A 16,391-nucleotide genomic window follows, 5' to 3' on the forward strand; every position below is an offset into this window, starting at 1 on the left:
GTTACAGGATGAGAACCAACGCTTTCCTCTTCTTTCAAAATCACCATTGTGGTATCTATAAAGTTAATTTATGCCATTGATTTTTCATTATATCTTTAAACTGAATTTTCACGTGTTGTCCTACTCTTTAAGCTGCTGATGACAACAGATAGGGAACTTATTATCACATTAAAAATATTGTAGATTTAGTTGAATAAAAAGAGAGTAACATCCATAGTAACGGATGCCTGAAGAATTTTTACTTTTTGGTCACATTGCACATGACTTATTTGGATTAAAAGTATCTTTTTTTTTTTTTTTTTTTTGTCTCTGCTCTGATTTTTCCACTAGCAAATTCTATTTAAGTTCCATCATCTCTTGCTTACAAAATCAGTGTTATATTTTTGAAAATATTAAACTGATCAAATTGAGGGAAGATGTTAAGATATTCTCGTGCAAGTGGAAAACTAACCCATTTTCTCAAGCCTTTGGACCCCAAGTCAGAAAAACACTTGACCATATACTTCATTTCAGTGCATCAATGTGAAGTTTTAGTGAAGTTTTGCCAAGTCACAATGACTTTTTTTTTTTTTTTTTTACTATGAACTACTGAAATGGAAAGCATTAAAAAAATGTTGTTCTTGTAAACTTTAAGAAATTTCTTACGCGTGCACTGTTTGCAGCTGCGATCTTTGATTCCCTCTGTTGTCTTGAAGTATATCTTCTATCCAGAGCAGAAAATTTGACGTAAGGAGGAAATATACCCGCACTACCTATTTCTTTCCTATATTTACCCCTCAAGAAATACCTGCTGTATGGGGATAGCCGCAAAGGGCTAACTGTTTTATTCCACAGATGACCACAGCTGATTAACATTTTAGCGTAGAGGTCAAACAACTAGATAAACTACATTCAGACAGACAGAATCGTAAAGATATCTTGAATCACTACCTGGTACTTGAATCAGTTTGGTTTGACTAGCTTTTTTTTTCCCCCCCTCCCTGTTTTATTACAGGCGTATTGTATGCTCAATAGTTAAGAGAGGGGAAAGCATATGGCCTCCTGTTTGAACTTCTGTAATTAATCCTTCCAAATACTATTTCCTTGGAAAGTTATTTTTAATTTTATTACAGTCTGTTCTTGTATTCTCCCACACAATCACTTGGGCAACATTTGTATCGATGAAAACGACATAAAGCAGCTCTTAACTAAAAGGAGACTGCTGTTTTACACAACATGTAAATGATTAAGTGATAGATTTTTATTACTGTTTGTGTGTAGAGTGCACTACAGCATTTGAGCATTAACCCTCCCCCCCGCCCCAAATCTGTGCAGCCCTACAGGGCGTGTTTAGGATTTTTTGCTGTTGAAATTCTTTTGGCTTATTTTTTAGAAAGCTTTTTAAAATGGTGTTTATTCCCTTAGAGGTATATTGACGTTTCTGTACGTGTTGTGTGGATTCTTGCACTCATTCAGATTAAATTCCTGCACTGTGGAACTGGTAAGAAAGAAGCTAAATTAAGATTATAGATGTTAGTGATGGAGAAATACTGGCAAATGCCGTAATAAACACTGATCAGGTTGGTCTCATTCCAGTCGGTAGGTTGTATAAGAAAAAGAATAAAAGAAAAAAAAAAAGTCTGTCCATTCTTAAAGCTTCCTTTGTTGCTTGCATACCTGCAGAAATACAGATGTGTGCACTGAGCATGGCGCTCCGTTTGTGGGCAAGGTATTGGATGCTGCAACCCTTTAAGGCCATGTGGAGGAGTAACGTTGCAAATGAGATGATATGATGATAAAGAGCAGTAAGGATTATACTTCTGAATATCTTAAAATATTTTCCAGAAACCCATGTAGTGCAACCAAGTTGAATTCTGTGGTATTTTTCATGTAACAGTGAACATACTAAATAATCTTGATCATGATTGCCTACAAAGCGTGGAATGGTGACAAATTAATAGTATACCTCACAATGCTTTCTGGATATTTTCTGAGATTGTCTTGAAATGCAAGTTGAGAAGAAATCTTCCCCTAGTTTAGTCTTGAAAAGAATTAGCATTATTCTAAGTTTTCGTGGTTTTGGAACTCTCATAGTAAAATCCAGCCTTTTAAGATACGCGCTGAAAGTTTATTTTTTGTCTTCCCCTCCTCATCCCTATCCATTTCTCATAAGATTAAGGGTGCTTTCTCCAGCTATATTAGCCTGAATTGCTGTTGATTTTAAAGGTTGTAATTGGGAGCATAATTTCAGTTAAGAGGTCTCCTGCCAAGAAATAGGATTGACTAGAAACAGTGGACTTAAAATGTGGTTTTATTCAAATAAACTGAAGGGTGAAACAATGTTTAAAGGATATCTCTTAGCAACTTAATTCCTAGTTAAGGATCACACTAAGATCACATTTCCAGAAGTGTGATCAAAGTCTGCCTCTTAGGAGTGTCCAGTTGTTGGTTTTGTTCCTTGAAACTGGAATTGCTGCCTTGTACCGGAGAGGACAACACCGGCGTGATTTACTTAGGCACAGTCCTCGTGGATTCAGGTGGAGTACTGGGTCAGCAGCCCTGCTGAACCAGGATTAGATAGTGCCGTGGCTGCAAATACAGTTGCTGGTTTGCCTCAAAGATACACTTTTCAGTTCTGTCGCGTGTGAATGCTGGGTTTAAATGGAGCGCGTATTTATGGCTAAGTGCAGTCATGCTTTTGCTGAACAGCAACACCTTTCCTTAGCCTGCTTATATGGTTTACACATGTGGAAAGGCGCTGTCTGAATGTCAACTTCGAGCTCAAGTGCTTAAGTAATGTTAGTGAGCATTATTGGTTCATATATTTCTAAGTAACACTGATTAAATTGTGTAATAGAATTAGGAAATTGTTATAACTGCTTTTTTATAAAATATGCATGTGAACTGGCAAAGCAATTTTTATGTTCCTTAGTTATGGAAGAGTCATACTCTTAGCTTTACTCTAATTTTGAACCTTGTTTCCAAAGACTATGGTGCCCTTGTAAAAGTCTGTTAAATCTCTGCTATGGTACAAAAGTATACAGCATTTCTAAGAAATATTCCATTTAGGATACACAGACATCCCCAGTTACTATACTTGCTGAGAGATTACCGATGTTTAAGAAAATGTATAATTTTATGCTTTCCAGGAGATAGTTCTCATTGAAAGTTTCCTGCTGGTAACTGTTGCAGAAATGATCAGTTATTTTGTGGGTGGCAGGTTGTATGTAGTAGCTGATTTGTTTGCATGGAAACAAAACAAAAAAACCAAAACAAAAAAAACAAAACAAAAAAACCAAAACACTAAAACAAAACTGTGGCTCTTCAGCTTGTATAGGATCAGTGCTTTTGAGTTACCTGCTTGTCTTTCAGTGAAACAAAGGTGTGTATGTAAAAATGGAAAAGTGTTTCTTAGCATTAGCATTCCCTCGTTTTTGAAGTGCAGATGGGTAAATTTTCCTTAGCTCGCAGGCGTAATCTCAGAACTGCAGTTTAGTAACTAGCTGTAGCCTTGGTAAATGCCATCACAGTGATCTCTCTCGCCTGCCATGTCACAGAAGCAAGTCTAGCGTTTCTTTCGTGTCAGTCTTTCAGGATAACTTTGTCATTGCTCTCCATGGCGCTTCTGTTTCTTGAAAAAGTTTTTCTTTCTTTTTTTTTTGTGTGTTTGAATTCAGTTTAACTTGCATGTAATTTTCACACTGCAAGAATAAGAAAAAGATAATATTCATACACTAGTTACCTTCTGTGCTTTGTAATTTGCTAGAGAAATTGGATGAAGGGAAACAAGATTTAGATTTGGATATTAAGAAACTGTGTGCCCCATTCCTAACGTTCACCAAGAAGATTTTTATCTAACAGCAGGAGTAGAAGACAGCACCTCATAACTTTTCATGCCTTCTTGTTTTGCTTATGCTTCCACAAGTTTAATCTGCCTACAAAATAGATGATGAATCTGGTCCTAGTTACAAGCAGTGGGAGGCTTTACCTTCAGCAGGTGAGTCATGACAACATAACATTCCATTTTAATGCTGTTATGCAAAACCTTTTTTGATGTTTTCTTATGATGTATGGATTCTGCAGAACTTACGAAAGAAGCAATTAAGTGGGCGGTACCTGTGAATCAGGATTATATTTAAAAGTATGCTCATTTACTGGAGTAGTACTGTAATTATTTTGAGCACTCCCACCTCTTAAGACCTTAGGATATAGATGGATGTTCTTTTACCCTTTAATAGTTCTTTGCCCTTTCTGCTGGTAAACTCTTTCTTCCCATTATAAGATAGCATGAGTAAAACACTTAATTCGGCTGCCTCTGAGACAGTGTTACAGGATGACACTTCTTTGCCCCTCTTAATATTGATTCGTTAACATGCTTAGGTTAAAGTGAACTGATTGTAGGAAGCTGTTAGGTGCTTGCTGGTGAGGTGTTTTAATAGTAAAAGGGCTTCAGTGGCTTGTGAGCAAACAACCTTGCAGGAGATCAGACATAGGTGTATATTGAATGCAAAAGTGTAATTCTGTATTAAAGCTGTCTACAGACAGGATTCTTGAGAGTGTGGGTTGCTTTTTGTTGTCTTGCTTCTAAAATCCTTTCTCCAGCACACCTACTACAGTTTGTGTCCTTCTCTGTCGGAAGACTGGTTTCTGTAAATTGTGGATTGTACTATGCCATCTTGACATGAGATGTCAACTGTATGATAGAGAAACTTATTGTCATTCAGGGAATAGTGCTTGATTTCTTCAATAAAAATGACCGTCATTTGAAGAGCATGATACATTTCTTAATCATTTATTCTAAAATATTTAGTTATAATTTGTACCTCTAGTCTGCAGTGCAATAGGAAGATCTGCATTATAAAGTAAAACATTCCAGTTAAAATAATATTTGCTCATAAATGATTAATGTGGCAGTTATGAAATCACATTCTAGCTCCCACCTGCAGTAAGGAGTTTGTCAGAGTACTTTAATGGCATGACAAACAACTGGCTGTCTATTAGCCATTTACAGCTGGAAAGCCACTGGCCAGTTTAATGTGTTAGATTTGTTCTTTACAGGGAGTTATTTTACAAGCGGGATGGCGTTGGAAGGCATTTTGGTTTTAGTTTATGAATACTTTATTTCTCTGGTAAAGGAAGGATAAATGAGGCTTGCATACCAAGAGAAGTTTTAGCACCACATAAGTAGATGAAGTGGCTGCTAGATGGCCAAAGGCCACTTCAGAATTAATGTGTCATTTGCTCTTGCTGTAAACAAGATCCAAATCTGCTTGCCCTTCCAAAGCGAGGAAAATGAGCTTTTTACCTGGGAGTTCAGCATGGAATGGGAAGATGACTCAGAGACAATCAGATCTGAATTCTCTCAGAACAATGCTTGGTCCTCCCTTAGCCTGGTACATAGTTAGTACTACCAGACACTACATGGTAGTGTCTTTATGTCTACACTACCAGTGTGTCTTCCCCCCCCCCCCCCCCCGTACGTCTGAGTACAAACTGAATGTCAACAACAACTTTGAGATATCAAGCGTGTGCACTGATGTTTCTGTACAGTGCATGTATCCTGTGCTAAGACAGCAGTATCTTTGCCAATGTAATGAAGGGGAAGGTAATTGCCCTAAAAAGTAGTTGCCAGCCAAAATACAAACCACTGTATTTTGGCTTAGGAGTTGTTCCTTGCCTGGATAAAAGACAGGCAGGAGCACGTAATCTCAGTGTTGGTTCTGATTGGTACCAGGGGCGATCATACGGTTAAACGCAGAAAAGATGTAGAGTATTTCATAAGACTCTTGGTTGGCTGTCTGTAGAGAAGCAGATTAAAAAGTAGATTCCAAACAGACTGAAGAAAACAGGTGCTTGATAAAATTGAGATAGTTCATAGATAATACAGATTTTGGAGTGTTATACAATTCAGACATTTATGTTTGCATTCCCGGGACAGATCTTCAGTGCTACTCTGAACTGAGAATTTTTCAGAGCAACAGGAGGGCTGTGTATGGCCAGCTCTTAACTTTTCTTCCTTGATGAATTCTTTGGTAGTGGGAAGAATGCATTCCTGCTGCTTTCTGTCCTGTGTAGAGATACTGTGCCTCATTCCATTCTGGATTATTCTGACTTTTTGTGCTCAGACAAGTGTGTGTGGGGTTTTTTTTGTTTGTTTGTTTGGTGATGGGTTTTTTTGTTTTGGTTTTTTTTTGTGTGTGTCTGTGTCTTTTTGCCTTTTGGGTTCGTTGTTTTACTTTTTGTTATCTTCTTGAGGGGAACTTGATCTGAGTTCTGTAATACTGTTTGTATAAGCAGGCAGTCAGAAATACATACCTGCATGCCAGGGGTGTGGCTTTTTGATATATGTTACATAATGAATAGCATGAATACAGTAAACAATTTGAGATAGATTATGAGGTACTGTCTATTTAATCATAATCCTTTCCAGACGTAATCCTTAGATAAGATTCACACTTCCGTGACTTGACCACTGATAAGATAATAAGGAGAATTACACTCAAAGGGCCTACCAATGTCACTTAAATTAGTCACTTGTTTTAGCATAAGCTCTGTGGAAACAGCAGCAGGGCTCTTACGTAAGACTCATTGCTAAACATGGTATTTAGTTGTACATAAGAGACGTTCAGGGAAAATCTCAGGTGACAAAGCAAGATGCTTCAGAGCATTAATCCCAATATAGTAACATGCCATATACTGACAAATATATCCAAGCTTAAGTAATTAAATCCTTTTTTGAAGACGCACTATGATAAGAACTAAGTGTCCTGAGCAGATTAAATTTCTTTTTCCTCTCCCATACTGCAGTGATCATTTGAAAGCTGATGTCTCCTTTCCCTCTTCTGCTGCTTTTTTTCTTTTAAGACCACTGGGGATTGCTTGAGCACTTACAGTGCCCTGGGTATAAAAAATAAACACTATATTATCTGGTCTCTTAAATACAAATTTAGCACCTCCCATTATTGTATGCCACATTATCATTATTTAATCTTGTTATCTTGTTTTCCTTTCAGTATATCCAGCTTTTCCAGAATGACAGTCTAAATATACCTCTGTTTAAATAATAGTATCCTGTTCCTTATATCCAAAATCTTTATCTCTAAGAAATTATCACCGGTACTGTTGAATGCCTCTGTCTCATCAGTGGAATAGTTCCATCAATATTTGTATTTAAAAAAAAAGTACTGAAAGTAGTTTAAAACTCAGAAAGTTCTGTTTCATGCCATCTAATTCATTTTGGTTGACTCTGTATAAGTCAAAAGATCAAGCCCAGATCGGCGTCGGTGCAGCTCTGACGTTTTCCATCTAGCTGTGTTCATGCATTTATTACAGAACAGACTTGCAGTTGAGCCAAGCAGCCTCTGGAGAACTCGTGTTGCATTGGCTGTGTGAGGAGAGTTAGCTATGGGGATTGGGGTTTTTCCTTCTTAGTTTTCCCTACTTCTGTATAATGGCTGCTTGTCTTTCGCCTGAAAAAAAATAGTTGCTTCTATTTTTAATAGGTTCTTAAGGGCAGAACTCTGCATCTGATCACATCTACACATTCGTGTTCAATCTGGTGTTCCTTGCTTTCTGCATTCTACCTTAGACAGGTGAAGGAATACTGAAAGGCAGCAATTCTGTATTGCTAAGATAAATCTGATATTTAACATTCTCATTGCTGCCTGCATGGAGAAATAGTCGATAGTTAACATTCCAATCCTTTTTTAAAGATAGTGAAATTATTGCTGGAAGCATTGGTGTTTAAATATTCTTAAGTGTGTCCTCTTAGTCCTTACAAGTAAATGAGAAATGAAAATGTTTCAGCACAAGCCTCCACCTAACCTGCAAGCTGAAATGTAAGCTTAATGAAGAGCTGGCAATGGGAGACTTTCCCTTTTAACGGATGTGATGTGTCCTATCAATTGCACCTGCTGAAATTGCTTCTTTTCTAAGTGGGCACCAGGTGAAGTGGAGTACGGTCCAAGTTTGGAGGGGAAGTGTTGCAAAATGTGTGTAATAAGCTTTTTATGAAGATGCATAACCTGATTCATGAAATCGTAAAGCTGCTTTGTTATTTCTGTCAGATGAAGAAATGTTAAAACCACTATGTGACACAAGGAGCATAACGCTTGTCATTATTCCCAACTGTTTGGCTAGGTTAGCTCCAGACAAAACTAAAAGAGGAAAAAAGGCTTTAATTTATTCCTTGAAGGCCATGCTTCTTTCAGACCTTGTATGTTATGGTGCAGTCTAACATACTGCTAATGGCCATACCTAACACAATGAATTAAATTCTACTAACTTTTGTGTTGCTTTGGTTTAAAAATTGTTCTTTTAGCATGTTGTTCCTGTAGCTTTCCCAGCATGAGACAAATACTGGAGATCATGGAGTCTCCCTCCCTGGACATATTCAAAAGCAGTCTAGACTTGGTCCTGGGCAACCAGCTCTGCATGGTCCTGCTGGAGCCAGGGCATTGGACCAGATGGTCCCTTCCAGATGCAGCCATTGTGTTATTCTGTGGTTTACCTTGAAAGTTAGTTAGACGGAGCTAGCGTATACAGCTATAAGCTGCTGTATATAGGTACATGGCTGCTTACAGTGCAGCTTTATTGTTTCTGTGCGCTGGGGCTGGGGGGGAGTAGTGTTCAGTGTCATAAAGAAGCCCGTAAAAGGTGGTACTGCAGTTGATCCTCAATACAATTGAATGACTTGATACTGCTGTGAGTTTTTCCTAATGAGAAGTAGAATAAAATACCGTTGATGAGGACGTTGACTTTTAAAGATGGAATGGCGTGATTAGAGCTGTTACAAGTAAGACATCAAAAGTAGCCCCGGTTGAAGATGCTCCACTGGATGCATGAAACTTTTTCTTCAGTTTTAATAGCATGGAAACTAGATTGTTGGAAAAAAATCTCAGTCTAGACTAGAAGTAATTACCTTGTTTTGGAACAGGACAATTTGTCTCTTTTAAAAACAAGCCCACAACAATTCTTGTATGTGTAGTGCTGTTTTCAAATGCACCCGTTTTTTCCTTTCTTCCCCTAGCTATGATCTCGTGTCTCCTAATAATTTCCCATGATGTAGTCAAACAACAGATTTTGTCCAAAATCATAGCTAGCACAAATAATTTCTCAGTTTGAAACAAGTACATTACTAGTGTGGAATAGAATAATAAAATGCCTAATTGAATTAATGTAGATACTGTGTCAGTGATATGGCCATTGTGATTAATGAAGATTAATTTCCTTCAGAATTAATCTTCTATATAACAGCCTGCTCTTGTCAAAGATGAAAAATATCAATGAATTCAGATTTACTAAAGTAATGTAAGGTCTGAGGAAAGTACTTGAAAGTGCAAATTACCATTTGTTATGGGTATTTTTGCTACTTGAGTTAGGTTGGAGCTGTAAATCCCATTCTGCATAGACAGCTATATCTGTGCTTCTAGGTATGCAGGACTGAATTAAGCTACTACTGAAATTATTCCATGGTAATTGAGGGAAATGACTGATGAAATGGGAGGGATGTTGGCTTCATCTCTTCCTGTTTGTGAACACAAATGTATGCTCCGTGTCAGAAAACTGTGTTTGCTTTTGGGAAGGCAGCCAACAGTGAGTTCCTTTGGTAAAAAGAGCTTTTCTACCACTAGGGACCGATTTCCAAGTGCGTTATCAGTTAGGCTGAGATGTTGCTGAGAAAGGAGCGAGAAGAGTGATTTATGTTTTTTATATGTAACGTAAATGATAGGAAATGGACATAAATTATTTGCATCAGTGTATTGTTTTATGAAGGTATCTGAGCAAGTGTTCCTACCAAATACACACTTGTGCCAAGTAAAAAGCAGCAAATGTTTAAAAAACTTTATACCCATTTTATCTTTTCTTAATTTTAATTTCTCACTGTAGTTTATCATATTATTGTATGGTAAGGAAATTCTTCTCTTAGGATCTTACGAACTTCTTGAGTCAGTTATATTAAGCTTTAGTTAAGAAAACCCAACAGATTATTAGAATAAGTAGAAAACAAAATATTTATTGTATATATTTATAATATCTTTTATAAACATTTTGATTTTTTTTTTTTTTTTGGAGACAGTCACACTACCAAGTTGGGACTCTTAAGTTATACCTTTTTATCTTTTATCACTATTAATAGCTGCAAGAGGAAGATTATGTCTAATAAGATGACCCACTTCCCATTCTCACACAACTGTACTCCGTAGAATTTCACAACACAAATCGGTCAATGTATTACTGAGTTTGACTTACTACATGTTAAGAAGCTTAAAGATTTAGAACCTGTATCTTAAAATCCTTTATTTTCTGTCTAAGATTTTTTTAATGGAATATGAAGCTGCTGTCTGCTAGATAGTTTTAGATTGCTCGTTGCTGAAGAGCCGTTAAAGGAAAATGACTTTGGTGTCAGTTTTAACTTCCTGGGTGTGTGAAAGCTTATGAAGCATACCTTTTTTTTTTCCTACTACTTTTAGCAAGAATAAGCAATTATCCTGTTCTGTATTAAGAATATTATTAAATTCATTGATCCTCTTAGTGATTCAATAATCTGGATAATCATTTTAGATTTAATATTTCATGTTATAAAGAGATGTCTAGGCTTTCCAGGTAATATCAATATTCAAATTTTCCTTTGATATACTGACATAAGATGCTGAGGGAGATAGATGTTGATCTTGCATAACCAAAAGGATTATTTAGCAGAAATTTTTAAAAGTCGCCTTTGAAAATAATTAGGATTTGCCACTGACTATTGGTAGGTTTCTTTTCCTTTCCCTTCATCCTCCTGTATACCACTCAAAAAAACCTTTGAAACTTAAAATACAAAAAGAAGAAGAAAGCAGTCAACAGCCACAAAGCCTTCTGCTATTCTATACCTTACCATATGGAGTTGTAGTCATGGAGCTGAAATAAAGAACTGCTAATCTTTTCCTAAATACTTCATTATTACTATATGATTTTTTTAAAGGTGTAATTAGGAAGTATTTTTTTTTTAAATATTCAATTTGTATTTAATGGATGAAATTACTTCCATCTAAAATGTGCTTTTTTGTTTGTCTTTAGCTGAAAGGAGTACCCAGAATGCTCCTACTTCATCTTCTAGCCTATAGATTGTCCAATTTGAATAAATAAATTAATTAGAAATAATAATAGAGCTGATTTTTATTCATAGCTGTTTCTATTGCTGTTCTAGGATACTAGAAATTACAGATATTTCAAAATTGCTGGGGAAAAGAAAAATCTTGCAAGTGTCTTGTCTTAGTTAATATCGTGTATGTTAAGTATACATACATGGGTGAAGTTTCTCTGTATGAGTTTGTTGTGTTGGGAAACCTGGGCTTGTTTTGCCCATCAAAAAATACACACTCACAGGTAAAGAAAATTGAGGTTCTTAATCCTGTTTTATTGTGGTGAAGGAGGTATTTTATTTATAGAACTTTAGAAAATAATGTCCGACTTCTGCTAGGAAAAGGCCCAGGACTAGAACAAAAGCAGTATGGTGAGACAAAGTATTAGGGAAATTGGAGGAGGCTAAATTTTTGCTGATAAATGTGAGTCCAGTTCTCACGTGCTGCTTTCAAGTGTGGAGGGGCTGTGTCAGCGTGGAGGTAAGGGCAGGATACGAATAAAAGTGTTGACTTTCTCCAGAAGTCCGGGATCACAGGGTGTGCTCAGAGTACGCTGTTCTGGGAGGGAGGCATAGGAGGAAAGGCTCACTGAATTCACTACTGTGGGAATTCATTACACTGGTAATTATAATGAATATTTGGTTAGGAAGCTCATCACTTAAAATTGTAAACAACTGAAAAAGTTATACAACCAGCAGTGAAAGCTGCTTGGTTCTTCTATCCGTACTTGAAACATGGGTATGAAAGGAGAATCTTCTCTCCTGTGCTTCAGGACCACAACTGAGCCTGGGCTGGATAGCTTTCCTTCCAGCATCTATTGCAGGTGCTGCCAGAAAAGAGCTTTAGTTTTGGAATTCTCCTCTCATGTTGATCTGAGAGAATCTCTCCTCCTCAGAACATCAAAATGCACATTGGCTTTGCCATGGCCGCCTCCTTGAGGCATAGCGTCTACTTTATTGTGTGCGAATCTCGCTTTTGACCGTTTCCTTCACAAGCAGTGCTTGTCTTTTTTAAAGTATGTCTTTTTTATTAAAAAGATAAAAAGCTCAGATGAGAGAGTGGTTATTTCGTATGTAATTACAGGAGGGATGAAATGCCTGTGCTTTTATCTTGCAAAAATTTGGCAGATAAATTTTGGTTTTTCAGCTCTTCTGCAGATGCAACAAAATCCAGAGCTCAGTTAAGAGTTCACGTTACCTTGTGGAGAAAATCTCGCCTTCTTTCTCCGAGTTACCTGGAAATAGATTTTTGTTGTGTGAACCCTTAGCACTCTAAGGGTTGCTTTATTTTTAATTCAAAGCAAATAGTACGTTGTTGATGTGGAAAACGTTATCCAAATTAAAAAATACAGACACCAAAATTCCAGTTTATTTCTAATTAAATTGTGGATGAAGTAGAGAACAATACCATGAAGATGTTTGGAAGGCTGGAAAAGAATGTTCACCAGTTCAGAATGGGGGAGCGAGGGGGAGTGGGAAGAATGAAGAAGTGAAAGTGAGTGAAGTTACCTCGAAAAAGGCCAAAGTCCTTTTTGTACTAATTGTGTTTGGGTATCGAGGAGATGGAATTTTGTGACTCTCTGTTGACTTCCACTATTAGGTGAAAGGGAGCCAGGGATTTTTTTTTTAATAGAGACTCTCCTGTAAGGAAAGAGGGAAACAATAGCTAGCTGTCACAACAAGCTGCTGTATACCTTTGATCAGCCAAATGAATGTTGCAGGCATTTCTTATAGAAAGGAGATTGCTTATCGATCTATATCAAAATATGCATGCTAATCCCAGGCAGCAGAGAGTATTTTCAAGTGGAGTTAATAATCTGATTGCTGTCCTGTCTGGTGCAATTCACTGAACTCGGAGCTCTAATCAGTCTGGGGTCTTGCAGTCAAATGTATTTTGCTGTTTAAATTTGGATTTGTGACATTGATTGAGGAGTCCTTGTAAAGGTGTTGACAAATCAAATTGTTTGTTCCAGGAGTGTTTTGCCAGAGATCAAGTCCAAAGTAATAAGCAGTGAATTTGTTCATTACTAGCAGGGTGAAAGGAATGATAAAATTCACCTGCATCATTATCACAGACACAGTATCAATAAAATGTATGTTTTGAGTGAAGAAAATACAGTAGTATTTGTGGTTAAATGTGATGAGTGGTGGAAACTAAAATACAACTCTGGAATTCAAGAGTTACTTAATAACAGCTTGGAGAAAAAGAATACTTTTTATAACTGCTTTACAAAATGAGAAGATACATTAAAAAGAAAAAAATTCCAAAATTTTGTTGTTGTTGTTTGGGATTTAAATTAGTTCCTTGGATTAAAAATGTTAGTGAAAATCTATAGCTGATGATGCAGTTGTTTGAATCAGTCTTATTCATGTAGCTGTGACTGTTGTTCATGCGTGTTCATTCTGGTTTAGTTAACATACTGAGATTTGTACAGCACTCATTCAGAATGTAAGATTCTGCACGTTATTCCTTCAGAAAGGATTTTGGAGCAAATGTTAACAAGCTTGTCCTTTTTGCTTAGTCTTTAAGTGGGATTCTCAACTAATATATCATTCATTTAGTTTATATGGTATTAATTGTGCTTTGTTATTGGATTTTTTTTTTTCTTCAACAGTTCCTGCAAGAAACATGTTTGTCTAAAATATTATTCCTGTGGCTACTAGATTTTCTTATACCTTTTAAAAACTGGAATTGACTTGAGAGAAGGGATTCCATTTAGGGTTTTGCACCTTCCGTGTGTATCTCGCTGGTTAGTTGGGTTACTTTGATTCTGAGTTTTGAGTGATGTGAGTTAAGTTTACACGTGACTCTTCCATGTTGTTCTACGGTGGATATCAAGCAGGTGAATCCAGTCAGCACAATGAAGTTATTGTTTGTGAACTTAAGCATCAGAACTCATGGGTATGAGAATCGCATCACATTTCCTGTATTCATCCCGACCAATTGCAATGCCTCACGCATGGAAATTGAGTTTGTTGTCTTCCTGCTTAGGTTTTGGCAGAAGAATATCCAACCAAACACTTCTTGCAGTGGTAAAGGACTATTGTCTTCCACTCGTGCCCTCTTTGTTTCCACTCAGAACTTTTGTCTGAGCAGGATTTCAGGTGTTTGGTCAAGTGATCAAATCTGGAGCAATCCCAGTACTGGAATGATTTCTTTCTAGTACAGCCTAGACAAAAGAATAGTAACACTTTCTTCAGTGAAATAAAATATTTATAAAGCTTAGTGAAACAGTTAATTTTACCAAAGGAAATGGGAGAAAAGGTAGATTTTGCTAGGAAAAACTGTGAAACACTTTTTTTTTTTTTTTAAGAAGGATTTCTTTTTAATAGCTTTTAAAGTTTTTTTTCTCTTTGACACCAGAATAAAACATCATCATATAAGCATTAAAGTAACTCACTAAAACTTGCTAAAAAAGTCCTGATGGAAGTTTTAAAATGTCATATAATGAATATATATATTTTTTCTTAATACTTGCTTTAAAATAAATCTTGGAACAAGAATTGTTTAGAAAATTTCCCTTGGTGGCAAGTTTGGAATGTTGAGATTTGTCCATGTTCTTTGACAGGGAAAAAAAAAGTCAAAACATTTTTTGAAATTGGATTTATATACACTAAAATAAAAACTAACTTTTTATATGTTTATAAATTTAAAAACTAACCTTTTTGAGAAAGTAAAGGATTTGTGCTTTAGAGGTGGTGGCTCAAGGTTTGCTTTTCTAGAACGGAAGTTTCTGTTACAGAATTGGACTGGAAAGGGTTTGAACGTTGCTCAGCTCTGGCCAGCTTCTTGATGTGTCAATCTGTCTTTCCCATGAACCTCTTTAGTTAAACGCGTCAAAATATCTGCCAAATATTCATACTCTGATAGAAATATTACTGTGTTTCAGCTTATTTTGATTAAATGGTTTCATCTGCATGTTTGTTAGCTGGCCAGTAGGCCATCAACTGATGGTGTCTTGTAATGATCAGTCACAAAAATAGACTGGCTTAAGAAATTCATGTTCTTGGGAAATCTGATGTTTTCTGAGTAATCATAGGATCATCCAGGTTGGAAGGGAGCTCCGGGGTCTTTATTCCAGCCTTCTCCTCAGAGAGGATCAGCTGCATGATCAGGCCAGGTTACTCTGGGCTTTGTCCTGTGAGTGTTACACTTCCGAGAAGTTGCCCGTGAGGCAGTGTCCTCATGGAGGAGTGTTTTCTTTTCAGTCAGAACCACCCCTGTTCTGCTGCGCGTTCGCTGTCTCGTTCTTCCACTGTATGCACCCGGTAAGTGCCTGGCGTGTAATGTCAGCAGCCTCCAGTGTCAGACTTCATATAAATTCATCTCAGCGTCAAGTGGGTTGTTTGCAGCTTAGAAGCAGGCTGTGTAAAGTAGGGCTGTGTCACGGAACTAGCAAAAGAGGGTTTTTTGGGGAGCGGTTGTATAACCAGAATCCCAAGGTGAGAGAGAGCCGGAGAGGTGTGCTGGACCGTGGTTATAGGGGAATGCTGGCACCTGGCGTGCGTGTTCCCCTTGCTGGGTCGGGAAGACTGACAGTCCCAATCCCAGAGTTTATCCAAGTTCTTAATTGGTTCTTTTCCTCTGTGAAAACAGTGTCCTAGAAGTTAAATACTTCAATTTCTTTTTAATTTTTTTTTTCTCCCAAACAAAAGATCATGATAGAAAATGTGATGGCAAATGGTAAAAATACAAAATACCAGAGGTATGCTATGCGATGGATTCTTTGCTTGCATTTTCTAGTCCTTCCCATAATTCAGCTTTGAGTCCTTTTTGTATTTGGGCTTTCCTCCTACTGTGTGTTGATTTAATGACTAGCCAAATGTTATTAAACATTTTTTCCTTTTGGAATATGGTTATGTTCTCAGTTTGAGAGATTGACCTTTTTCTTTTTTTCTTCTTGACATGTATGTAATTCATCCCATCAAACATATTTCTTCTGGTGCTTCGCTGTTCTTTCTGTTCCTCCATTTCACTGTCTAGGGCCCCCTTCTGTTTCAGAGAAAGGCAGTGAAATGCCTAAGACTGCACTCTGAAAGTTTATGGTTTTTTTTTCTTTATAGTGGTAACTTTTTTCCTTTGTAGCCAAAATGTTTCTCTCTTCTTACAAGATCTCCTAGATTCAGTGCGATGGATAATCTTGCTGGTTTTTTGTATCCTCAAGTAGTCCCTCAGTCTCCCACCCACACACTCCTTGGGGTTCTTTTGCAGGAGTTTTGTGTCTGAGAACCATGCCACATCCCACACAATCCTTTATGAAAAAGAAAAAATGTAAACTATATAACC

This window comes from Chlamydotis macqueenii, chromosome 13, assembly GCF_036417535.1.
Source record: "Chlamydotis macqueenii isolate bChlMac1 chromosome 13, bChlMac1.mat, whole genome shotgun sequence".
Classification (NCBI taxonomy): domain Eukaryota; kingdom Metazoa; phylum Chordata; class Aves; order Otidiformes; family Otididae; genus Chlamydotis; species Chlamydotis macqueenii.